Here is a 26,335-nt window from a genome sequence, read left to right on the forward strand (position 1 = left end):
CTGGGTGCACAGGCTCTGGGACTTCCCAGGTGGTGCAGGCCAAGATCAGCCTCTACCTGTGTTTTGTCTGGAGCCACTTAGCATAAGCTATAAAGTGATCTGAAGATGGTTCCAGCTAGTGCCCGGCCTGGGGCCACTTAGTGAGAGGTACAGGGGCTGGGCTCAGCAGTTACTTGCTTGAGTGGATTTAGAAATGTGTGAAGTCTGTACCAAGGAAGCCATTCATATGGCAAAGTCATTGTTAAGAAGTCAGTTTGCCTGTAAGTTGGGTGAGGCAGAGCCTTAGGTAATCACCAAGGTGGGCAAAAGTGTGAGTCAGGTTGATGGAGTCTCAGATCGGGCACCTACCACACCATGGTTCTGTGTAAGGTTGGGCTCAGAAAAGGTATAATGGTCACCACCTATAGTTTTTTCCAAGAAGAAGCCATCCCTGCTAGCTCTTTCCCTGATGCCAGACACTTCAGTTCCTCGCCATATACTGCTGGTGCCCTTCAAGGTGCTTCCCCAGTGCTGGAGACCAGAGGGAGTGAGTCTGAATAAGTCCATGTTCAGTGCCAGGCCCTTTAAGAGGACATGCCTGGGAATCCTGCAGTTTCTTCTGCTGACCCAACCCCCACTGGTTTTTTACAGCCAGAAGTTATGGGAACTTATATTCCTGACACTGGAACCTGGGCTGGGTGGTCTGGTGTGGGGCTGGGTTCCATTGCTCCCAAGATATCAATCCTGATTTTTATCTACCACATGTGGGTGTGGAACCAGCCCATTCTGCACCACTCTGTGTCTCCATATCTCTGTATCTCTGCCACTCTGTCCTTCCTATCCATCTGGATGAATGTGTGTTTTTTTTTTTAATTCCTTAGTTGTTGGGCTTCCATTCAGCTCAATTTTCTGATGGTTCTGAGAAATAGTTGTTTATAATTTAGTTATAATTTCTCTGTAGTTGTACAAGGAAGTGAGCTGTGTTTACCTACACCTCCACCTTGACCAGCTGATTTTTAATAGAAAGACATATAGCTATATATAAATGTCAGTATGTGTGTGTATCCTCTAGCTTTGTCTTTTTGAGAGAGCCAAGAAGCAGTGACATTTAGAAGCAATGATTTCACCAAGCACTCAGATGTTAAATACCAGTCTCTACTCAAAGATACGAGCATTCTTGAATAATAACTGGTTACAGTGGGGAAGCAGTGAAAGTTCAAGGTGAGCTGGCACTTTCCTTTTTTATAAGGCAGTACTCCAAAGATGATGAGTAGGGATTTTTTTTCTTTTTTTGAAAATATTCAAGAATGTCTATTTATTTATTTGATGAGTAGGATTGGGTTTTATTTTTTGTAAAAATAAATAATAAAAATGAAAAAAATGAAGGAGCCAGCATGAAGAGTTTTTGCTTAGTAAACCTATGAAATGTCAGCATCAAAATGAATATTGATAATAACAGATTACCTACTAAATAAAATAGAACTCTGTGAGACCCTACTGACATAAAGAAATAAATAATTATACAAACAGGGAGAAGAGAAAGCTCTCCCTTATGAGAGAATGACAACTAATGCACATAGAAGGAAAGGTGAATTAGAAAGTAACCATTGGGTACAATCATGATAATAATCAAATTAGACAAGAAGGATTAATGAATGCTAACTAGACAGTGAAATTATGTTGAAAATTGAACATTTTCATTCTCAAAATAGCTCCCCATAAATACTTATTAACTGCAAAGGTGAAATTAATAATTCTGCTGTTAAAGCCATCATCTTAACCAAATGATTGCCAGTAACTGGACAAATCAATATCATTTTTATTATATACATAATATAAGTGCAGAATCGTCGTCGGCAGCCGTCCGTCTCGAGAGACGATGGTGTAGCTTCTTAAGAGTCTATCTGCACCGCCGAGAATGGCTGTGCAGTCCGACTCGGGAGTGACACGGTATCTGTCTCCTCCCGTGTTGAATCGACATCTTGTGATGACGCTGGAGTGACCTCTCCAGTGAAGCTGAAGCTACAGAGCCTGGGCAGGGTGATATGGAGGGTCTGCTGTTGCCCATGCAGCAGACCCCCCCTCTCTTCGCAGCTGAAGGATCCAAGGGAAAGACGGAGTCAATACAGCTTGGCTTCAGGTGCGCCGCAGGAGTTGCCGGTGTTGACTAGAACGTCAAACCGCCTTAGGGACTCCGGCTCCGGATTTTCTGTCGGGGTTTACTCCCCTAGCCTTTCCCCTGAAGAGGTATGCCGCAAGGCAGCGGAGGTTTTTTGGAGTCAGAGTTTTCCTTCTCTGTAAGTGCAGAATATAAAGCTAATAATAAACAAATATCAAGTAAACTAAAACTGAGGAGCATTCTATAAACTAACTGACCATGCTTTTAAAATGAATTAAAGTCACAGAAGTAAAAATAAGATTTCGGAATAGTTCCCAGATTGAAGGAGACTAAAGAGATCTGACCAAAAAAAGCAACATGTATTCTTGTATTGAATCCAAGATGAGAAGGAAAAAATATCTAAAGAGAGAAATATTTAGAAAATTGTTAAAATTTGAATGAGATCTGTGTATTAAATGGCAGTGTTTAGATGCTATTTTTTATATTAATTCACTGACTTAGAGAGTCCTTTTAACTTAGAAAATTCACTCTAAAACTTTCAGAGGTAATGGGGTATCCTGTCAGCAACGCAGATTCAGTTGATTGAGTAAGAAATATTACTCATACATATACACACAGGGGAGAGAAAAAGAGACAGACAGAGAACAAGAAAGAATCTGGGAGTGAAGGAGGAAGAGAGAGAGGGAGGAAAAGCAAAAGCAAAAGTGGTAAGATATTCACAAATATGGACCCTGAGTTCTGGATGAAAGGAGTTATTTATATTATTTTTGCAAATTTTCTCTAAGTTTATTTTTTAAAAAATCCTTAACTAAGTCTATATTTTTATGGCATTTGAAGTCATGTGTATATTGATATAAACCTGAATTAAATGTCAAAATAATTAAATTAACTTAAATGCTGAGGTAATGATATGTAGGCATTATGCGGCAGGACATTAAAATTTCATCCTTAAAGTCCAAACATTTTTGTTACTAATTTTTAGTTCATTTCGTGTGTGTGTGTGTGTGTGTGTGTGTGTGTGTGTGTGTGTTAGTATTCTTATATGATCATTCTCCTGGGATTTAAAGAAATGTGATTGAGTTTTAGTTCTGAATGATTGCCTATAACTTATTTATTGTCTCTGTATCTTAGTTCATAACTTTTAGAATATAAATAGTAAAATCTATTTTTTTACAGAATTGTCTTATTACATTGATGAGTTTATACTTATAAAATGTAGTCTGTTTTGATTATGCATGATACTTATCAATTCATTACAAATGACCAAGACTAAGAAAGTAGAAATTGAAAATTACAGGTCCCAAACATTTGATAAGTAGTCATTAGGCCAGATTTCAAAGGGATCTCTAAAATTTCAGAACCAAGCTCATTAGATTTCTATGTGTTCATTAATTTTTCTCCATTAAATTGCCAATTAATGAAAGTGATACACAGGAAAATTCACCATGTCCAAGGTTCAGAGCAGATATATGATTAGATATTTTCTTGTTTTTTCTATACAACTTATAAAAATCTTATTATAAAAAATTTTTACCTTATTAAATAAGTTAAATTCAAATAAATAATTGTCATGGTGTGGTTATAGGTACTTTTAATTTTTACTATGCATCTATTCAAATATATTTTATTATAAATTTATTCTGAATAGTTCTAAAGTTGTTTAAAATACCTCCTAGGGTACACATATAAAATTTCACTCATGCTAAAAATCTGTATGTTGAATCCAAAGTGATCATATTCTGGACTTGGCCAGGTAGCTCACTTGGTTAGAGCATTTTCCTGATATGCCAAGGTTTGGGGTTAGATCCCCAGTCAGAGTACATATGTATGAGAATCAACAAACAAATGCATAAGTAAGTGGAACTGCAAATCAAAATTTCTCTCTCTCTCTCCCCCTCCAGTCCTCTTTCCTAAAATCAATACATAAAACTAAATTGAAAAATAAGCAATTCTTATATTTTATTTTTTACATTAAAAATTTTAAAGCAATATACTATAATAGTTTGGGAAAATCACTGGGAGAGGTAGTGGTAGCTAAAAAATAGTGTAAAACAAATGTCTTAGTAGGCCTCTTGTAAATCTACCTGTTATGTAGAGAAGACCTTAGGGAAAATGGCCAAAAATGCAGATAAAAATGCTAGTCTTTGGGATTAAATACAAGCACATAGGGAAGGCACTTCAAGTACTATCTCTTGTCTACTTGTGTGCTTTTCTCAGAACAAACATTTGAGAAAGATTTATTTTGCTCATTTTGTGGAAGAATCCAATTAGAATGGAAAATTTCAAGCCATATTTCTAAGTGCTCTAAGATTTGCATTTTATTTCAGCATATACTAAGCAGAAAGAAAAAAGACAAGAAGTAACGGAATCCAGAGAAGGGTATACATATATGTAGTGGGGATCTTAGAAGTAGAATGTTGAAGTCGGAAGGGCTCCAATTAATAAAAACTACCTTTCAACACATCCAGCAAAATGCATAGAAAATATCACAAACATTGAGGTAACATTTAATGTGAGCAGAGTTTATAAGTGCAATCTAAAAAATTAAATTTAGAAAATGCTGTTAAACTTAGCTAATGTTTACTATAGACCTGTGATAAGCAATAAAAACAGTGTTCAAAACTACTGGCCATACAATTGATTACCTGAAACCCTTTGGTACAAATTTGCCAGCAATTGTTTTTTGGCTGGTCCATTGAGACTAGTTTGTTTATATCTTCTTGTTTTGAAAAAGGAGAAAGTTCTTATTGATGAGAGAAGTTAGTTAAGGAGAAATTGCATGCCCCCTGGAAATAAGTAGCATTTTTTATTGAATTTTGTGTAATGAATAATTTTTAATTACTTAGTTCCTTTATGGATATACAGAACTAATAAAAATTGTGCTTTATTTCTAATAACTCATTAGTATATATAAAATTATTTTTAAATTTACATATAAGGCCCTTTTTGCATATTATACAAATTGTATTCTTCCTTCTTTGGTGTTCTGAGACCCAATTTCAATGTATGTGGGAAGCATCCCTCATGACACCAAGTAATTTTTACATACCAACATGGTGTCTGAGAATTGCACAGAATATTTACACTATCTACCTGAAGCTAGAATGAAACTCCACAGGGAAAAGGCTAGTTTCACAAGAGTGCCCTCTACTTCAGATACTAGTTACAAGCCCAGGTTTTTACCTGTTTTTCCAACCAACAGGCTGTAAATCAGAGCATTGCACAACCCTCTCCATGGCTTCAATTAATTTTCTAAAGCAGTTCATGAAACTCAGGAAAACTTATTTACTCACTAGATTACTAATGTATTGCAAAAAATATTAAAGGATACAAATCAACAGCCAGATGGAGAGATATATAGGACAAAGTCCTGAACCAAGGAGCTTTTGTCATGGAGCATGGGGCCCAGCAAGGTGGAACATGGGAGCATGCTAGTTCCCCAATGTGGAAGCTCCTCAAACCCCTTTATTTTGGATTTTATGGAGGCTTTGAGGCATTTGCAGGAACTGAGGACAAGAGATCAAATATTTATAACAAAAGATACTTCCAGTGATTTTACTACTCAGGAAATTCCAAGTGTTTATGAGCTGTGAGCCAGAAAACTGTGGGTAAAGACCAAATATATGTAAGAAGTATATTTTGATAATTTGAATGACCAAATATATATATATTTCTTATAATCACAACATCACATACTTTCCAACAGTTCCCAACCTTTTTGGCACCAGGGACCAGTTTTGTGGAAGACAGTTTTTTCATGGGTGATGGTTTCAATGATTCAAGAGCTTTACAGTCAAGCTCACCTCCTGCTGTGTGGCCTGCTTCCTAACAGGCCTGTACCAGTACCAGTCCCAGGCCCAGAGGTTGGGGACCCCTGCCTTATACCACACCATCTGATGTTTTAAAATATGGTATAACCAATGAGAAAAAGATATTAGAGAAAAGAATGTTAAAAGACTAATTCAGAGTGGAGTGTTTGTTACAACTTTATAACCATTGTTTCAAATATTAAATATATTTGACTTAATATATATTAACTTAGTGATATATTTTAATAATGTTCTTTTAGAGCTTCAATAATAAAATTTGTCTAAACTGTTATTTGTTTTTTAGATTTAAGATGATAATATTTAGAAGCTATGACTTATAATTTACCGTGTAATTTTGGTATTGTTAATGGCAAATGGCACTAGATGTAACTGGCAAAATTAAACCTTGGTCCTTGATTTTGTCATAGAAAGAATTCAGAGCCAAGAACTCTAATTATAGAGAGATTTTATAAGGTTGGTACAAAAATGATGTCCAATTTTGAGGTCTATTTTAAAAATGAAAAAGCCCGTGATTATGAAAATATTTATTTGTTAACATAACCTCCTTTGCTTTCTAGAACCTCATTCCATCTGTCAACTAGCTTATAAATGCCACACTTGTAAAGTTCTTTAGTTTTGCAGCAAAATATGAATCCAACTAATTTTCAACCTCTTCTCTCGATGTCAACCTAAGACCATCAAAATGGTTCTGTAGTCCCCAAAACAAGTGATAATCAGAAGGAGCAAGGTCAGGAGAATATGGAGGATGAAGCAATATTTCCCAACCAAGCTCTTTCAAGAAATTTTTGGTGAGTCGAGCTGTGTGAAGGTGAGCATTATCGTGATGGAAGATGACACCCTTTCTGTTGACTAAGGAGGGTCGCTTTTGGTTCAAAGCTGCTTTCAAATGATGAAGTTGTTCACAGTAAAGATCACCAGTCATTTTTTGATTGTTTTCTAACAGTTTGTAGTGGACAATGCCTTCTGTATCCCATCATACTCTCAACATGATCTTCTTTGGATGAAGTCCTCCTCTTGGTTGTTGAACTCTTCTTCTTCCTCAACTGATCCACAATTGACAGTGTTTAATGTTATGGTAAAGGATCGACTTCTCAGCATTTATAGCAAGCCTACCTAAAAATGGTGCCTGAAGGTGTCGTGAAAGCAATGATTCACAACAAGCAGCATGCTGTTGCAGATTCTCTGGAGACAGTTTGTGTGAGACCCATTTTCCAACTACTGAAACCTTTCTGATCCTTTTCAATTGGCGTAGCACGGTTGTTTGGGCTACAATTGTTCTGCAAGTTCCCTAGAAGTAATGGAGGGGTTTTCCGTGACAACAGCTTCCAATACTTCGGAATCAAGTTTATTTGGACGACCCTCTTTTGGCTCGTTTTTCAAACTGAAATCCCCACTTTAGAAATGGGAAAACCACCTCCTGCAACTTCTTTTGGTCACTGCATCATCCCCATAAGCACTCTGAATAGACTTTGCTGCTGTACCTGCATTGGCACCTTTATGAAACTCATAGAGTAAAACATTTCTAATGTGCTCTTTAGATGGGACGAACATGGGTGCAAATATTGCAGATGATTATGAACAATACTTTGATAATCTGAAAAAAATAAGATGTAAACTGGTCACTGTGACATCAAAAAATTATAAGAGGCACAAATTTAATAAATACTGTCTAAAACTTTCTTTTAAAAAAGTCAGACATTACTTTTGCACCAACCTATTAAGAGTATCACAGAGGTAGAAGAAGTGAGCTAGTTGGGCTGTATGGTCTCAGTAAAACAAATTACAGAGGTGAAAGAAGGTCTTTTAGGCTTAGGAGAAAGAAAGGAAGGGTGTGAGCTTTGAAGGAAGAAAGTGGGTAGGTAAGGTATAAATCTGAGAGAGAGACACACACAGAGACAAAGACAGAGAATGTGAGCATTCACAGAAATGCACCTATTCCTTTGTATTAAGGGGTTTTATGAATTCTCTAAATGTAGGGAATTTAGGTGAAGTGTCAGGGGAGGATCTCAATAGAATATCCATCAGCTTTCCAGGTGTGTCCTTTTCAGGATTATGGTCTCTACTGATTGGTCAGCACTAGAGTAGAAGGTCATTGGTCATTGCACCAGGTCCTGTTATTAGCAATGGCATCCCTTTATCTGGCTTTGCTGCTTTCCTGGGCCTGAAGCTGAAATACAACTAAGGCCTAAATGTTATCTCTAGTTTGGCCAGAACTCTATTACTGTGGTCATCAGGCCCAAGGTCTTGAGGTCTTGTTCTTCAGATTACTTTATGCAGATCAAAATCTTATTGTCCTTATGGTTTAATTCTTAAGAGAATGGTTGTATGGCAATGACTTATATGTAAGTCATAAGAGGCTATTCTCCAGCCACTTGTTCTTCCTCTAAGGGGGCCTACCACATGCCTTGTGACATGCAAAGGTAGGAAAGGTCAGGAGAGAGGGTTCAAACCATACAACCAGCAGCATGTAAGATCAGGGGCTCTAAACTGCCTGCCCACCCTACGGAAGGAAATGTCACCTTGGGGGGTGAGGTCCCACCCCACAATACTTGTTTTCCTAGTTTTGCCCATTGCTAGGCACCTGGGGCTTTCCACCTCCTCTGACCTTCTATACCTGGCCTATTGTTTCTACTCTGCTCATGTCTGTATAATTGCCTACTATATCAGTATTAAACTGTATATTCTTCTTGTATGAGTCAATCTTGTCGTCGGCAGCCGTCCGTCTCGAGAGACGATGGTGTAGCTTCTTCTTAAGAGTCTATCTGCACCGCCGAGAATGGCTGTGCAGTCCGACTCGGGAGTGACATGGTATCTGTCTCCTCCCGTGTTGAATCAACATCTTGCGATGACGCTGAAGCTACAGAGCCTGGGCAGGGTAATATGGAGGGTCTGCTGTTGCCCATGCAGCAGACCCCCCCTCTCTTCGCAGCTGAAGGGTCCAAGGGAAAGACGGAGTCGATACAGCTTGGGTTCAGGTGCGCCGCAGGAGTTGCCGGTGTTGACTACAACATCAAACCGTCTTAGGGACTCCGGCTCCGGATTTTCTGTCGGGGTTTACTCCCTTAGCCTTTCCCCTGAAGAGGTATGCCGCAAGGCAGCGGAGGTTTTTTGGAGTCAGAGTTTTCCTTCTCTGATGTACCCTGACTGGAAGATCGAACCAGCGACACTTAGCTCGCAGGCCGATACTCAATCCACTGAGCTAAACCAGCCAGGGCGAGTCAATCTAAAAAATAAAATCTTAACCTTTGGAGTTAAAAGTAAGTATTAATCTATCATATTTGATTAAGGAAGGAATTTTGAACATTACATACAATTTTTCACCTTCTTCTAAGTAAAATTTAATTATTCAATTGGAGTAACATTATTTGTGGCAATAAAAGTTAGGGACTACAGACCACAATTTTACATTGATTGCCTTTAGTGACTACTCCATTCCCCTATGATGTTCTAATGCAATTGAGTTCTATTTTAACTCTTCATAAAAAATACAAATTTAAATCAGAAAATGTATAATAAATAACTAAATATATTCATGGCAAAATCAGTGAGCCAAATGAGAAAATGCTACTTGTAAAATACTAATCATTATACAACTACTTTATTCCTTATAACATAAAGTTTGCTAATATTCTCCATACATTTTCTGTACTACAGATGAATTAATTTGGAGATGCAACCAAAAGCATATCTAATTAAAATTTGGGGGTTTAATTACATGCTTTACTCAGGATAATGTGAGTAATATCATAAAATATAGAGATGAAAAGACTCCTATACTGTTTTTCATTACTTAAGTAAATTTATGACATTACAATATGCATAATGCAAAAAACTTTACCATAGCAACTCTTAGCAATAATTCTTACATTAGTGATGGGACCCTGTCTTTTGAGGCAGTCTAACTCATTTTTAAATACCTTTGATTGCTATAAAATTATCTCTTTAATTGAGACTAATTTATTCATTGAGGAAAGGTTATTGAGTTCTTAAGATATTCTAGACACAGTTCTGGGAGCTAGAATTCTATCAGTGAGCCCCACAGACTGGGTTCCTGACCTTGAGGAGCTTGATTCTGGGGGAATGTTACTTAAAAATCATTTTCTTTTAACCTACATTTCTGTAAAGCCTCCTAAGTGTCAGACATTATCAGAAATATACTTATAATACTACTTTGGTCATAAAAAATAAGAAAATTGTACCCTTTGCAACAGTATGGATGGACCTAGAGAGCATTATGCTAAGTGAAATAAGCCAGTCAGAGAAAGACAAGTACCACATGATTTCACTCATAGGTGGAATCTAATGACAAAGTAAGCTAACAAGCAAATTAGAGACAGACTCATAGATGGAGGGCAGATGACAGGTGGGGGAGGGGAGATTAAGGGATGGAAGGATTAAGCTAAGAAGGAAAATGGACACATGGACAAAATTTTGGTGATTGCAGGGGGATGAGGGTATAAGGGGACTAAATGGTAATGGAAAAAATAAAGATTAAATTAAAAATACACTTAGAAAGATAATAAATAAATACACACACATGTGCACACACACACATATAAGACAAATGTCAGATACTGACAAGAGCTTTATAGAAAATTGAAATTAGGTGATACAAACATATTGATGCCTGATTTTTCTGTATTGCTCTATATCAGTCACAAGTCTGTGTTTATTTCATTTTATTTGTATTGAGTATTATATTAACATAATTCCCAATGCACAGATGAGGAAATAGGGACCAAGAGAGATTTATAACTTGCCTAAATCACAGAACTATTAAGTAACGAAGCCAGAAGTTAATCCCAAACAGTTTTGTTCTAGAGATTATGTTTATTATTTAAACAATATGTGCTTCAATTGGGCTTTATAATATGCAATAGAGGAAGAAAAGAAAGGAAGGAAGTCCTGAGTCCTAAAGGCTTAAAATATCTCATAATTTTGACAGTTGGTTGTGGTAGTTTTAGATGCCTACTGCGTATTCAAGTGCAGATGTCAAGAACTTTGAAAATACGAGCCTGTAGTTCTGTTGAGATATCAGAGATGAGGATGCAATTTGGCAGTCATAAATGTGTAAAGAAGGAGTTTTCCTGTGACTTTCATCTAATGATCCTGTTTTTTCTGATGGACTGATAAAGAATAAATTACCTCTCTCTTCTACTTGCTAAGTCTTCATATACTTGAAAATAGTTAATTATATCTCCCTTTATTCCATTAGTCTCTTGCTGAAACTATCAAAAGAACTGGTAATATAGTTAAGTGGAACAGGACATTGAAGGTGAAAGATAAACTATCAATATTAGAGAAACATCAATATACAGAGTTTTGAATGAGTGACAATGTTCTAATACAGGAAATTCATCAACTAGGTTATATTTTGTTAGAATCATAGAAATGTGCTTAAAAGAGTATCCATAAAAATTGAAGAGTAATATTAAAATATTTTAATATTATTAATAGTATTAAATTATAAATATTGTAAATGTTTACAAATGAAACTATCTATTTTTAAGACTCTTACCTTGCAGCGGTAATGCTGAAATATTTATGTGTGAATTAAGTAATATCTGGGACTGCTTCAAAATTATATAGGGAGTAGATAATTGGGGATATAGATAAATAATTTATTCATGAATGTGTAAGTATTGAAGCTGGGTAACGGCCAAATAAGAGTGTGTTATATTATTCTACTATTGTAAATACTTGGAATTTTCCACTGTAAAAATTAAAAACAGATTACTACATAAATAAAACATTTAACATCTAATAAGTAGTTTCATCCTTAGATGTTATCTAGTCCAATCGCCCACTAGATGCTTATTTTTGCTGCCCAATATCTCTGTTACATCATCATTTACTCTATCCTTTACTTTCTCTAATAATGAGAAATTTCTTCCTTTTTTATCTTACTCCTGCTCTGATCTTTGTGAATTTACTTCTTCTGTGCCATAGGTCTGTCTCACCATAATTTACACATTTATTGCCTGTTTGAAAGTATTTTTATAGGCATCAAAATAATACATTTTCATTTTAAAAAAACTAAAATCTTCTGAAATATTGAGCAATAATGAGGATCCAACTGAGAAGGCTGACCATAAATAAAAGCTAAGAAAACAGGACCTTCATCTTTCAGAAGACAAATCCATAAATCTATCTGCATTTGCACATATTTTCTGTCTTCACTCTTGTTAAATGCAAGACATAATCATCCCCTTATCAAGACAGTTTTTTAATTTATGCCCTTTTTTTTCTTGCTACCACCATCTTGGGATGTCTTTTGTTTATCACTCCATTCTTCCTTATTCTAACCTTATTCTTTCTATTAATTTCTCTTTAACATGATACATATCTTTAATATTTTTTAAAAGTCCCTCCTCATCTCTATACTTTCTTCCACATATTGATCTTCAATTTACTATTTAATCACTTTTATCTGCCTTCAGTTTTAATCTTTTATTATAGTGGAATTTGTCAAGAGAGGGTTCTATAACATATTATTGGTTCTGCCATTCTCCCTTTCTATTCCAGGCAACTCTGTATGCCAAATACTTGCAAATGTTTTTTTCCAAGTTACATTTGGTCTGGAGTGCCCATTTGGTAGTTCTTGTTTATCTCAGAGCTAACTTGATTGGCACTGAATTCTTGGTCTTTGTCCTCAAGCATTCTGCTTTCATAGTCTCTCCAACGTCTCTAAATTATATCATCTTTATATCCCATCCATCACCAAGTCCAGGTCCTATGTGAAAATTAGTCTTCTAAATGTGTTTGATATCTGAATACTCTTTGTCATTTTCATTACCATTCCCTTAATTAAAACTACCATTATTGTTAACTTTGGCTGCTGTGACAGCCTTTTACTGACTACCATGCTTAGAATAGACAAATATCTTTAAAAACACAAATACTGTATATGTGTATCACATCTGGATCCAACTGTCTACTGATGGGAACTTAGGTGGCCTCCATATCTTGGTTATTGTAAATAAGGCTGTGATTAAATAGGGACACGTATATCTTTTCCAATTAGTGTTTTGGATGTCTTCAGGTAATACCCAGAAGTGGAATTGCTGGCCTACCAGGTAGTTCTGTTCTAAATTTTTCTTTTTAGTCCTTACACAAAGATACTTTTTTAAAAAATGATTTTAGAGAAAAGAGAAAGGAGAGAGATATATAGAGAGGGACATTTTTGTGAGAAACATTGATGTAACATCAATCAGTTACCTCCTGTACATGCCCTGACTGGAATCAAACCTGCAACCAAGGAATGTGCTTTTACCAGAATCAAACCTGCAATCTTTTGGTGTATGGGGTGATGCTCTAATCAACTGAGCCACCTGGCTAGGGCTACTTAAAATTTTTGAGGAATCTCTACATAATTTTCCACAGTGTTGCACCAATTTGCAATCTCACCAGCAGTGCACTAGGGTTCCCTTTTCTCCACATCCTTACCAACACTTGTAGATGTATTGATGATAGCCATCCTGACAGATGTGAGTTGATATTTCATTGTGGTTTTAATTTGCATTTCTCTAATGATTAGTGACATTGTGCACATTTTCATATGTTTATTGCCCATCTGAATATCCTGTTAGTACAAATGTCCATTTTTTAATTGGATTGTTTGTTTGTGTGTTTGTTGGTTTATTGTTATTTTTGGTGTTAAGTTGATGAGTTCTTTATAAATTTTGGATACTAACTCCTCACATGTATCATTGGTGAATATCTTCCCCCATTCAATGGCGTATTACTTGGCCATAAAAAGGAATGAAACCTTACCATTTGTGACAGCATGGATGAACACAGGGGGTATTAGGCTAAGTTAAATAAATCAGACAGGGAAGGACAAATAGCATATAATTTTACTTATATGTGGAATCTTAAGAACAAAGTTTAAAAAAACAAACAGAAGCGGCATCATAGATACAGAGAACAAACTTGAGGATTGCAAGATGGAAGGAGGGTTGGGGGACTGGGTGAGAAAGGTGAAGGGATTAAGAAGTACAAATTGTTAGTAACAAAATAGTCATGGGAATATAAAATAGAGCATAGGGAATATAGTCAATGATATTGTAATAATTACGTATGGGGGTGAGTAGGTACTAGAATTACTGGGGGAATCACTTCTTAAATTATATAAACATCTAACCACTATAATTGGAAAATAATATAAAAATTTTCACAGAAAAAAACAAAAAACACACAAATTAAATGTTTCACTTACATGTTTAAACAGCTCACTGACTTCCCACTTATTTATAATTAAATACAAATTAACAAAATTTGATTTGTAACATTAGCCTTTTTTAAAATTTTGCTCTAACTCTCTTTCCCAGAGGTCTGTGCTTATATATAATGGCCATACACCTTACAATTACCAAATGAGCTTTTAATGATCAAATGTTGATTTTTAAAAATTTATTCAGTATTTTTGTTGTGTAAAAGTACCCTTAGAAGAAGATAACATTATACTTTGAAGATAGTTTTTTGTTTAAAAATTATCTCTTTAATGTAGAGAATGTTGAGTCTTCAAGAAGATATGTGAACCAGTATTAAAATGGTTAGTGTCACAATAATGGTTCTCTATTTAACTTTACCTAAAATAATAACATCTGAGTATAGTTTTTGTCACTAAACTTTTTGATTAATTTTTTAAATTTTATTTAAAAATTTAAAAATATTTTTACTGAATTTATTTATTTATGTAAGGGTGAAAAATATACCATATATCTAATTTCCTAATCTTAAAAGCATTATATAGGTACAATAGGTATGATTTTCTCCAACTCATTGTTATATAGATAAGGAAAATTACATAGATAAATTATATCAGTACTAACAAATACCTCTACAGTGCTTGTTATGTAGGTATTCTTCCATATGTGTTACATACACTAATTCATTGAATCACACAACCCTTCGAAGTTGTATGATCCCTGTTTTATAGGTTAGGAAACTGGAAACATGGTTTAAGTAACTCGCCCAAAATAAATGGTAGGGAAAATTTTAGCCAGGTAGTCAGACTTTAAAATCTCTGCTCTCATCTTTTTTTACTAATGGCCTCTCATAGCAGGATGATGATGATGGTGATAATGACTGCTATTATTTTTGTCTTAGTTGTTTTATGTACTCCTGGTAATTTAATTTCATTAACAGTTTTTAATATTTCCTTTCATATTGTTGAGGTCTCCAGTTGCTTATTCCCCTAATTTTAATCAAATATATTAGCTCCCATCTATTTTCACTCAGCAGCCTTTATCTCTTCACTAAATATTTTTAAAACCTACCTTTTTCATTCCCACATTGTTTCCTTTTACCTCCTGTGAGCCTAGTACTAGAAAATTTCTTACAAATTTCTTCATTCTTATCCTTCTCATAGAGCCTCTATAGAGGATGATAGTGGTAGGTTCTGTATTTAGGAAATCAGGAATTATCTCTGATCTAGAACAGGGGTCAGTGAGCTACTAGCCTGCAGGCCAAAGGCAGCTTGCTGCTGTATTTGTATGGTCTGCAAATTAAGAATATTTTTTTCTATTTTAAATGATTTTTAAAAACTGAAGAAGAAAATATTTTAAAACACAGAAAATAACATAAAGTTCAAATTTATGCATCCATAAATAAAATGTATTGGACCACAGACCCATCCATTTGTTTATGGATTGTCTATGACCACTTTCACACTACAATGACAGAGCTGAGTCGTTGTGGCGGGCACTATGGCCCGCAAAGGCTAAATATTTACTCTCTGAATCTCCACAGATAAAGTTTGTCGATTCCCAGTCTAGAACTTGTCTCTTCTTATGTGTTTCCTTACATAAAGAATTCAGTCTACCATCAACCCCAACCTTGCTCATTTCCAACCTCATTCTACTTCTTGTGTAACTTTGCCTTATGGAGAAATAAACTACTCCAGACAGAATGCTCTCATATTTATCCTCAATATCCTTGAGCAACAATAGTTTTATTGTTGTTATTCATTAACAGGCTTATTTTGTAGAACTTAAGTACTAATAGTCATTTTCAGAAAATATAGAGAGATAAAATGCTTAATATTATAAATTGAAATTAATTTGTAATAAAACACTTTTGACCTTCCTCTTCTTTTCACATGAGTCTAGCTGCTTTATATTATAAGGCATTTTTTTAATCTAATTATGTATTATTATAATATACTTATTAGTATTATCATCATTCCAGTAGTGATTTTTTAAAAATGTTCTCTTAGGGTTTAAATGTTTTACCTGGCCTGTGATGGTAACAGATACTTTCTTTTTGTACTTTAATATTCAATATGAAGAAATCTTAAACTGTACATCAAATACAATTTGATTCAACAGGTGATAGCATTCTTCATTTATAGTTATATCTCCAGCTACATGTTAATGTTAGGGGCAGCACTTACAGAACTTACTACCACTTGGCTGGGCATCATTGTCTTTCAGCATTTGTAACTTTTATTGCAAATGAAATGTCAAGTCTAATGTCCTAAATACAGCACCAAATCTGGGAACCCTATTTCCCTGACATCTGGGTGTTCTTCTTTACAGGTAGTATAAGAAACAGTCAAATAGTTTTTTTTATTGTATGTGTCCCTTTTCAAAATCTTACATTTTATAGTGAATAAGGCAAAGAAAATCTCAAAAAGTTATTAGATTGAAGCATTTCTTTCAGGCAATAGAACAATTGTATTTTTCACTTATACTTTATTATTTTTAATGTGTTTTGTTGATTATAATGTTACATTTGTCCCAATTTCCCTTCCCTCTTCTACCCTCCACCCAGTGGCCCCCCTCCCTCCAGTTGTGCCCCCCTTTTAGACCATGTCCATTAGTTGTGCATATAGTTCTTCTCAACCTCTTCCTGTCTACTCCACTCCCTCCTACTATGCTTCTTAATTCCTGTACCATCTCCCTCCCTATCCCCCTTCCCCCTCCCTGCTGACCTCCCCCCAATATGTTCCCCACACCTATAGTTCTTTTTCCACTCTCGTTGCCTGTTTAGTTTGCCTTTGTTTCAATTCCCTAGCTTCTGTTGTTGTTTCTTGTGATGCAGTTTTCATTTTAGATTTCATAGTTTTGATCCTCCTTTTTCTAAACCAGTCCCTTTAACATCTCATATAACAGTGGTTTGGATCTAATGAACTCTTTCAGTTTTGTTTTATCCTGAAAACACTTTCTCTGCCCTTCTATTCTGAATGACAATTTTGCTGGATAGAGTATTCGTGGTTGTAGGTTTTTGCTTTTCATTACTTTGAATATTTCTTGCCAGTCCCTTCTTGCCTGCAGGGTCACCCTTGAGAAGTCAGCTGATAGTCTAATTGGGACCCCTTTGTACATGATTCTTTTCTTCTCTCTTGCTGCTTTTAAGATTCTCTCTTTATCTTTAACTTTTGACATTTTGATTATAATGTGTCTTGGAGTGGTTCTCCCTGGGTCCAGTTGTTTTGGAACTCTCTGTGCTTCCTGGACCTGTAAGTCTATTTCCTTCCCCAAGTTTGGGAAGTTCTGCTTTATTATATTTTCACTTAATTTTTCAATTTCTAGTTCATCTTCTTCGCCCTCTGGCAAACCAGTGATTCTTATGTTGGGCCTTTTATAACTGTCCCAGAGGTTTCTGATCCTCTCATCATTTTCCTTGCTTCCCGTTTTTTCTCTCTGCACTGGTTGACTGTTTGTTCCTTCTCTATATTCTGGTTTGTTGAAATGAACTCTGGATTTTATTTCCTCACCATCTGTCTCATATGTGGTTTTGTTCCTTTCATTATGAGTGTTTTTCGATTCTTTCTCATCTTTTTCCAGATCTTTTGTTAATTCTGTAAGCCACCTGATAACAATGGCCCTGAACTGAGCCTCTGACAGGTTTCTTATTTGTTCATCTGTCAGGTTCTTCATCTGTTGCCTGGTGAGCTGCGCCACCGGGATTTCTATAGTTGTCTGCCTCATTTTGACAGATGCGTTTTGTTTTCTTGGGCCGGCTATAGGGGGCAGTGCCTGTGTACTCGTCACAACCCAGCGACCAGCGGTGGTCCAGCAACCTTTTTTGCCGCACTGTGGTGCTTTGTGGTCACAACCCAGCCACCGGCGCCTATCCGCAGCCTATTTCGCAGCCCTGTGGCGCTTTGTGTGGGGGCGGGGGTCCAAGATGGATTCACACAGTTATTCTGCTAGGAGACCGGGATCCGTCCTCCCACCCTCTGGGCCTCACTGTTCAAGACAATGTTGTGGCTGCTTTCCCCAGTGTTGGGGTTACAAGCTGCCGAGGTTCGACTGCAGCCGGGATTGTTCTCCCTGCCGCTGGAATTGTTCTCCCTGCCACTGTCCCTGGTGCGACTGCAAACAGCACCGCCCCCTTTCGCTCCTACCTGCCCAAAGGGCACTGCTGGTTTATAACTTCATACGTTCGGCTTCCATGTAATTTTATTTTCTGGAATTTCTAGTTATCTTTTGTTTTGAAGTAGTTGTATTCCTCTCTAGTTGTAGAGGGAGACTGAGCGTGTCCGTCTAAGCCTCCATCTTGGCCGGAAGTCTATTTTTCACTTATACTTTAATGTGTACTAAGTTACTGAACAGAGTTGAAAGTAATAAAATTCACTTTTCAGTAAGCTGGATTTGATAAGATATAATTATGATTCTGATATTTACATCAACTGACCCTACTGTGTTTGTGAATTAAAAGGAAAAGGATTCGTATTAAAGAAGGTGAAATTTTAGTGTTAAATTTAGGGGCAACGATATTGAATACTTCTCACTCAAAGCAACAAAAGAATAGTATCTTGCACTTCTAAATTATTTGACTATCTATCAGTTAATAATAAATATGTTGTTTGAAGGTTAAAATACACCTAATGCCATTTTATGAACTCTCTTGCCTAAAAATATCTTTATTCCATGGTGATGACTCTGTTGGCACAGAGCACCACCCTTCAAGGCAGGATCCTCTGCAGCTCAGGGGGAAAATATAGTGTCGATGAGTCCCCCACCAAAATCAACAGCCATCTTAGATCTAGAAGAAATTTATTCACTTTTTCCCTGCTTCATAATTTATTTCCCTTTTATTATTGGAGGAAATTCTGCTCCAATATCACAATATATATATCACATCATCTCTATCATATGGCACATAGTAAAATATTATGACCAGTTTACTGATATTTATACACACACCCACACATACACATATGTATATACCTTTTCATATAAATATATATGTATATATGTAGTAAATTTTGGAATTTAGCAAATCAATCTGTGTCACAGACATACACACACATATCACAAGCATGACTTTTCAAGACTTATTCTAGTGACTTTATTATTTCTAACTTGATGCTGTGAGTTCTCATAAACTAATAAATACCGCTAATACAATTAATGAGAGACTCAAAAGAAAACTAGGATCTAGGAATTACTGGGAACAAGAATACATTGGTTTACTATCTTGAAGATATCTCTTCCTTTAAACTTCTTGCCAGGAATATAGCTTTTAACTTTTGTCATTGCCTTGTCATTCTTCACACTAGTCTTTCATGCAGTTTAAACTTCCTGCAGCACAGCTCAAATCATATGAGGTTTGTTTGAAAAAAGTCCAACCATTGTTAATATAATGAGAACGGTTTGCATGATATCGATATAACATGGCAACCAAGGATTCTGGACTGAAATGTGCATGCCTGAACAATGATGACTTCACTGTACTAGTCCTTGGGGATAGTAGACGCTGTTGAGTGAGCATGAGTACTGTGTAGCCATCGCATTCAAAATGACTGAGTAGATCAATGAATCTGCATCAGATTTTGTGTTAAGCTTGAACATTCATCCATGGAAACTATGCAGATGATTCAGAAGGTTGCAGCTAGGGCAACTGGTGCTTGGCAGCTTCATCATGACAATGTGCGTGCTCATGCATCATGTCTTTGCAGAGATTTTGGGCAAAATATCAGATCACCAGGTGACTCAGCCCAACTACAGCCCAGATTTGGCACCCTGTGACTTCTGGCTTTTTCTAAAACTAAAATCACCTTTGAAAGGGAAGAAATTTCAGACCATCAGTGAGACTAAGGAAAATACAATGGGACAGCTGATGGTGATTGGGAGAACTGAAGGAGACTGAGACATCATTGTCTTGTTTCTTGTATCTTGTATCTTCTTTTATAAATGTCTCTATTTTTCATAATACATGGCTGGATACCTTCTGGACAAATCTCATATATTTTTTCCAATTTCTAAAAGTCTCTACTACACAGGCCTTCTGACAAACTATTAAAGAATGAAAATAGTGTATTTGCTACTAATTAAAAGGGAATATTAATGGAGGGAATAATTTTATTCTTGGAGTATAAATTAGATATCAGTTGTGATGCAATAATTAGCAACTAATATTTCAAGTTTCTAAATTTATTTTGAAAGACTATGTATACTGCTATCAGACATAATATTATTTTATTTTTAGCTGACATTTATCTAATTTTAGAAGGTATTTCCTATCAAGGTACATAATGACAACAATACAGAAGAATATAATACAAGTGTCAGTGTGGAACACAGAATGAGTTAATGTGCTTTCTCACTTTACTGGGTCAAAGCTTTTGTCATGGCACTAATTTAATATAGACATTAAAGAATGGTTGAGATTTTGTCAGAATTGTAAAAGGGAACATTCTAATCAGAGGAAATAGTATTACTGAAAGTGGGAAAGTACAGGTTACTGAAGCCCCAGGAATAATGAGGTGAAAGATGAATTTTAAGAATTGAGCTACCATTATGACCCAGCAATCTCTCTTCTGGGTATCTACCTGAAAAACTCAAAAAAATTATTCACAAAAATATATTCACCCCTATGTTCACTACAGTATTATTCATGGTGGCCAAGACCTGTAGACAACCAAAGTGTCCTTCAATAGAGGATTGGATAAAGAAGTTGTGGTACATATAGATTCCCTAGTCTATATAGATAAAAATATAATTTTAAATATAACTGAAAATTTTAGGGATACTTAAATTCCAAAAGATTTTCAATATGACAAAGTTTTATTATAAAATCATGGTTTTAAAGTCATCATTACTTTGAAAATGTTAAGATATTATAAAGCTACATTGTTTAGAACTGAAATCAAATAAAGAAATGAGTCAATCTTCAATAATTAAATGTGAAGATGAAATCTGTATGTAAATTGTTATTGATTTTGAGAAGAAATATATTGTTTGTCACAAAGATTAATATAGATTTTAAAAAAATCAAATTTTACTTATCCTATAAATTGTTATTTATATCATTAATTGATTCATTAATTCAGCAAATAATTGTTGAGCACTGACTATGTGCCATGCACAAACTGTTCCACATACTGGTGAAAAAAAAATGATCAAAGAAGACATTCTCTTTGACATTACTCAAATGGTTACTTCAAACCAATCTTAGTTACTCTAATGAGAGACACTGCCCAGACAGAAAGTCTAATTAACTTACTATTATTGGCCATGGGTAAATAATTAAATTTGACATCTTATGAGCACTTATTTTTTTATGTTTAAAATGAAGTTTATAAAACAATGTACCACACACGTTTAATAATAATTCTGATTTATTAAGTGGTTTTTGTATACCATAGAATATCTTGTTATTTTTATCATCTTTTCTCATTTGGTGGCATGCCATTGGCAGTATTTTAAGTTTGATGAGAAAATATTTTCAGTGAAAAATTTGCCTTATTTTTAATATAAAACCAGACTTACGTAAAGAGAACTTTGATTTGCTGGAAATTTAAAATGGAAACACAGATTATTGCATATATTTCTTCCTCCTAATTCTTCATTTTCTTGGGTCTCACTTTTCCACTCCACTGGGTCAGACAGATATAATTTTTTTAAGCCAGAAATACATTTCTTTTTAACAAATGTCAAAATACACATGATTTTTCAATTTTCTAGTTTCTAGTAATTTTATGTAAGACTTTACAAAGACAAAATAAAGTGTTAAAGTAGAGATTACATACATTAAATGGTGCATATAAAAAATGACAGACAATATCAACAGTGTTAAAAAATACACATGGATGGAACTAGAGAGAATTATGCTTAGTGGAATAAGCCAGGCAATGAAAGAAAAATGCCATATGCTATCACCTGATAAAGGAGACTAATGAAGAACACAAACAAATGAGCAAAATTGAACAAGGAACAGAATAACAGTTATCAGAGGAGAGGGAGGAGGGAGAAAAAGGAGATAAGCAGGGAGAAGAATCTAGTCAAAGAACATATATAAATGACTCATGGACATGGACAATGGGGTGGGGAATGACTGTGGGAGAAGGGGTGGGCTGGGGGGGGAGCAATGGGGGAAAAATGGGACAACTGTAATTGAAAAACACTTTAAAAAAAAACTAGTATACTTCTGAGAATATAACCCAAGGATCCAGAAACACCAATACAAAAATATATATATGCACCCCTATGTTTATAATAGTGCTATTTACAATAGCCAAGATTTAAAAACATCCTAAATGTCCATTGGTAGGTGAGTGGATGAAAAATCTATGGTACATTTACACATTGGAATATAACACTGCAGTAAAAAAGATGAAACCCTTATACTTTGCAACAGCATGGGTGGACCTGGAGAAAATTATGCTAAGTGAATTAAGTCAATCAGCGAAAGAAAAATACAACATAGTCTCTTTTATATGTTGAATCTAATTAACACAATAAACTAATAAACAAAACAGTAACAGAAGCTTAGATCCATTAAACATATTGACAGTTGCTGAAAAGGAGGCGAGGGTGGATTGAATGAGAGATAATGAAGGGATTAACCAGAGAACATTTATGCACAACCCATGGACAGAAACAATATGGGACTGGCTTGGGGAGGGTGAGGGAAAGGCTGGGAGGAGGTGAGGAAACAAAGAAAAAGCAGGAATGACTGTAACAACATAAACAATCAAAATAAAATTAATAAAAAATTAAATAAAAATACTAATATATTAAGCTAGTTTTTATCCCCTTAAGGTAGAAATATGAATGTCTGTCAATATAAATTATTTCATATATTAATACATTTTTGTCATTACATGTTATTTACTAATATTCTGATTATTATTTCTTAAACTTGAATAAGTATATAAATTATACTTATTTTTATACATGACAGAAATTAAATGCAGTGCTTAAAATTGATAACTGCAATATTTTATTCATTTTAATTGATTTGGAAAAAAATGGTGATTGTCATGTTGTACATGTATTTATTAGACACAAAGCAGTCTATAACATAAAGCATACTTTATATAAATATTTACATTGAATTGTGATTGCATGTGCATTTTGTGGACAGTTTAAATCTATTTTTAAAATATATTTTGTTGATTATGCTATGAAGTCATGTAATATTAAAAATAGAGACATTTATTGAAGAAGAAACAAGGTACAAGAAACATTGTACATAGGACAATGGTGCCTCAGTCTCCTTCAGAGTAGGCACCATAAGGCCTCTCACACAGTTCTCCCAATCACTATCAGCTGCCCCATTGTATTTTCTTGAATCTCATTGACTTCGAAATCTCTTTCCTTTCAAAGGTGATTTTAGGTTTGGAAAAAGCCAGAAGTAACAGGCCACCAAATCTAGGTGTAGGGAGGCTGAATCAGCAGTGTGATCTGATATTTTGCCAAAAACCTCTGCACAAGATGAGATGCATGAGCGGCATGTTGTCGTGGTGAAGCTGCCAATCACCAGTTGCCCATAACTGCAACATTCTGAATCATCTGAATAGTTTCCACAGAGGAATGTTCAAGCTTAATGCAAAATTTGATATAGATTTGTTGCTCTACTCACTCAATCATTTTGAATATGACAGCCACACAGTACACATGCTCACTCATCAGCATCTACTGCCCCCACTGACTAGTACAGTGAAGTCATCGTTGTTCATGCATACACATCCTAGTCCACTCTCCTTGGCTGCCAGGTTACATAGATGTTGTGCAAACCATTCACATTATATTAACAATGGCTGGACTTTTCCAGACAGACCTTGTATATTTAGTAAATACATTTTATCCCTAAATGTTTGCCCTTTCATCTGATAGGAAATATTTAAGTTGGATATTTAAGATAAAAAATTATGCCTAGATATCTAAAAGTCTAAGTTATTGGTCACACAAATTCAATTAATTGTTTGATGTAAATAAATACTTAGCAGATGATATCAGTGGACATCTGTTTGCTTAATTTTTGAGAGGTTTCTCTTCAGAAGTCTAGTTTTACAAATTAATGCTGAAACTTGGCTGAGTCAAAAAGCAAAATAAACATTGGTACTCAAAAGGTACAGAAATATTAAAAGTCACATAAATGTTTTTGAAGTGGAATACTATCAAATTGTCAGCTTAACTTATTTTCCACCTACTTAACTTACAGACATACCTAGTATCCTTGAATTTGTTTTCAGAGTTTTGTCTAAACTGTTATAATACCCCAGGCCTCAAATAATTTGATTCTACTGAGCTCAGTTTTTCATTCCAAGGAATATTTCACTTCTCTGTACACTGTTTTATTTAAATTATGCATCTCAGGCATTGGAGGGCTTCACTAAGTGTGCGTAGTCGGAGAGCTTAGTATTTCATCTGTGTGGTCCTGCCACCTTCCTTGTCCGATGCCATGGGAGTGACTTATGTATTGCAGAGGGCAGGCATGTCCAGCAGTCCGTGGAGCTCCTCTCCCAGAAATGGAGATACTCAGGGCAGGGAAGCAAGGAACATTCTGTGTGGACTGTGAAACTACCACCTGGCTGCCTCTGCCCTTGGCAGTCAAGGTCAGACCGTGAAGCTGGTGTATGCGATGCCCAGTTCAGAGTACCCTTTGAGCTGCTTTGCCCTCTATGAGAATGGCCCTTGTCTTATTGCCGACACCAACTTTGGAGTGCTCATGGTGAAGCTCAGGGGCTTCTTCCAGAGTTCTGAGGCCAGCAAGATTGAGACCTGGAGCACCCGTTACCAATACTGTGACTTCCTAGCGAAGGTGGGCATGGTCACAGAGGGGCCCAGTGCCCGAGGCATCGCCGTGAAATGGGGGGATGACCCTCTGTGGTAGCCAGTGGCTGCCGGAGCCTGCTGTTTGAATCCATTCCGGGTTTCTAGGCAGCTGCACACCACGGGCCCCCACAGTGTTTGGCCACAGACATGACATGGTCTACGGCCCAGCAGATACCATGGTCCAGTACATGAGATTCTTCAACAAGATTCACAAGCAGCAGCAGGTGCTGGTGGCTGGGATTCATCAGTGAGTTTCTCTCTCCAGAGGACTCCAGGGAAGGAGCCCCTCAGGCACCTGGGCCCCAGAAACCCAGGGCAGATGTAGAGGTTTCTCTCCCTCTCTAGTTCCCAGCAGTGGCTTTTGTTCTGGGGCTCAGGACTATCTGCCCCAGTCCTCACACGCAGCCCCCTGACAACTGTTTCACCCCACGTCTTACTGGACTTGGCCATTCCTCAGGAATGGTAACTATGAAGAGTGGAGAAGCTTGGAGATTTCCTTCTGTAGGGGAAAAGTTAGGATAGGGGCATCCCTGCCTAGTGTTGGTGGGCAAAGCCGTTCATCTCCAACGACTGTGGATTTGGTCTAGGCCAGCACAGAACAGCTGCATTTTGTGTCTGGGCTGTGCTGTAAATAAAGGCCTCTTCCTCCCCTCAAATGCTGCGACACGCCTCTCCTAGAGAAGGAGTGAGAGGCCAGCTTGTTTTATGGATGTCATTTCTGATCTGTTTGCTCAAGTGAATTGTGAGTTGACTTTCCTAGGATGGTGCCTGAATCCTTGGAAGTCTGTCTCTCTCTGACCACTTTCCAGTCTGTTGTCAATTATGTTAAGCCACAGGTGAAGTCGCTATAATAAAGAGAACCTAGTAGAAATTTAATTTTCTCTCTTCCAATAGTACACAGGTAGTCAGATGTTCCAGGGCAGATTTAACTCTACAAGGTCATCAGGAGCATGGTTTCTTTTTATCTTATCTTGTTGTTCAGCCACCCCTAGATTGTTGTCCTTGCCTGCAAGGTCAAAGCAGACTCTTCAGTTCCATGTCCATATTCCACTGGGGAAAGAGAAAACAAAGTCATTTCTTTTTTAAAGGAGATGACCTGGAGTTGCTCAAACCACTATGGCCACACTTTGTTGAAAGGGACACTGGGACATGGAGCCTCTTATTTGCAAGTCACATGCCCAGTCAGTACTCAAGTGGTTCCGTGACTAAAGAATGAAGGAGAAAATGGAGCGGGTGTCCAGTTAGTGGCCTCTGTTACATGGAGCTCAGTGGATGTGCCCACGAATGCTGTTGGCTGTTACTTCGCAGTTAGTACCCCCATAACTAAGCCTTTACCTATGAATTAGTTTGGGATAGGGCTGATGCCTAAGCCCCTTTTGATTTAGCTGGAT

General features: G+C 36.3%; 1 pseudogene; it reads left to right on the forward strand.

The window, feature by feature from the left end:
- The window catches only part of LOC150019276 (mediator of RNA polymerase II transcription subunit 20 pseudogene), a 61,936-nt pseudogene extending 36,741 nt beyond the window's left edge, over positions 1-25,195 (forward strand).
- Positions 25,196-26,335: the final 1,140 nt, after the last annotated feature.

This window comes from Furipterus horrens, unplaced genomic scaffold, assembly GCF_987537825.1.
Source record: "Furipterus horrens unplaced genomic scaffold, mFurHor1.1.pri manual_scaffold_2, whole genome shotgun sequence".
NCBI lineage: Eukaryota > Metazoa > Chordata > Mammalia > Chiroptera > Furipteridae > Furipterus > Furipterus horrens.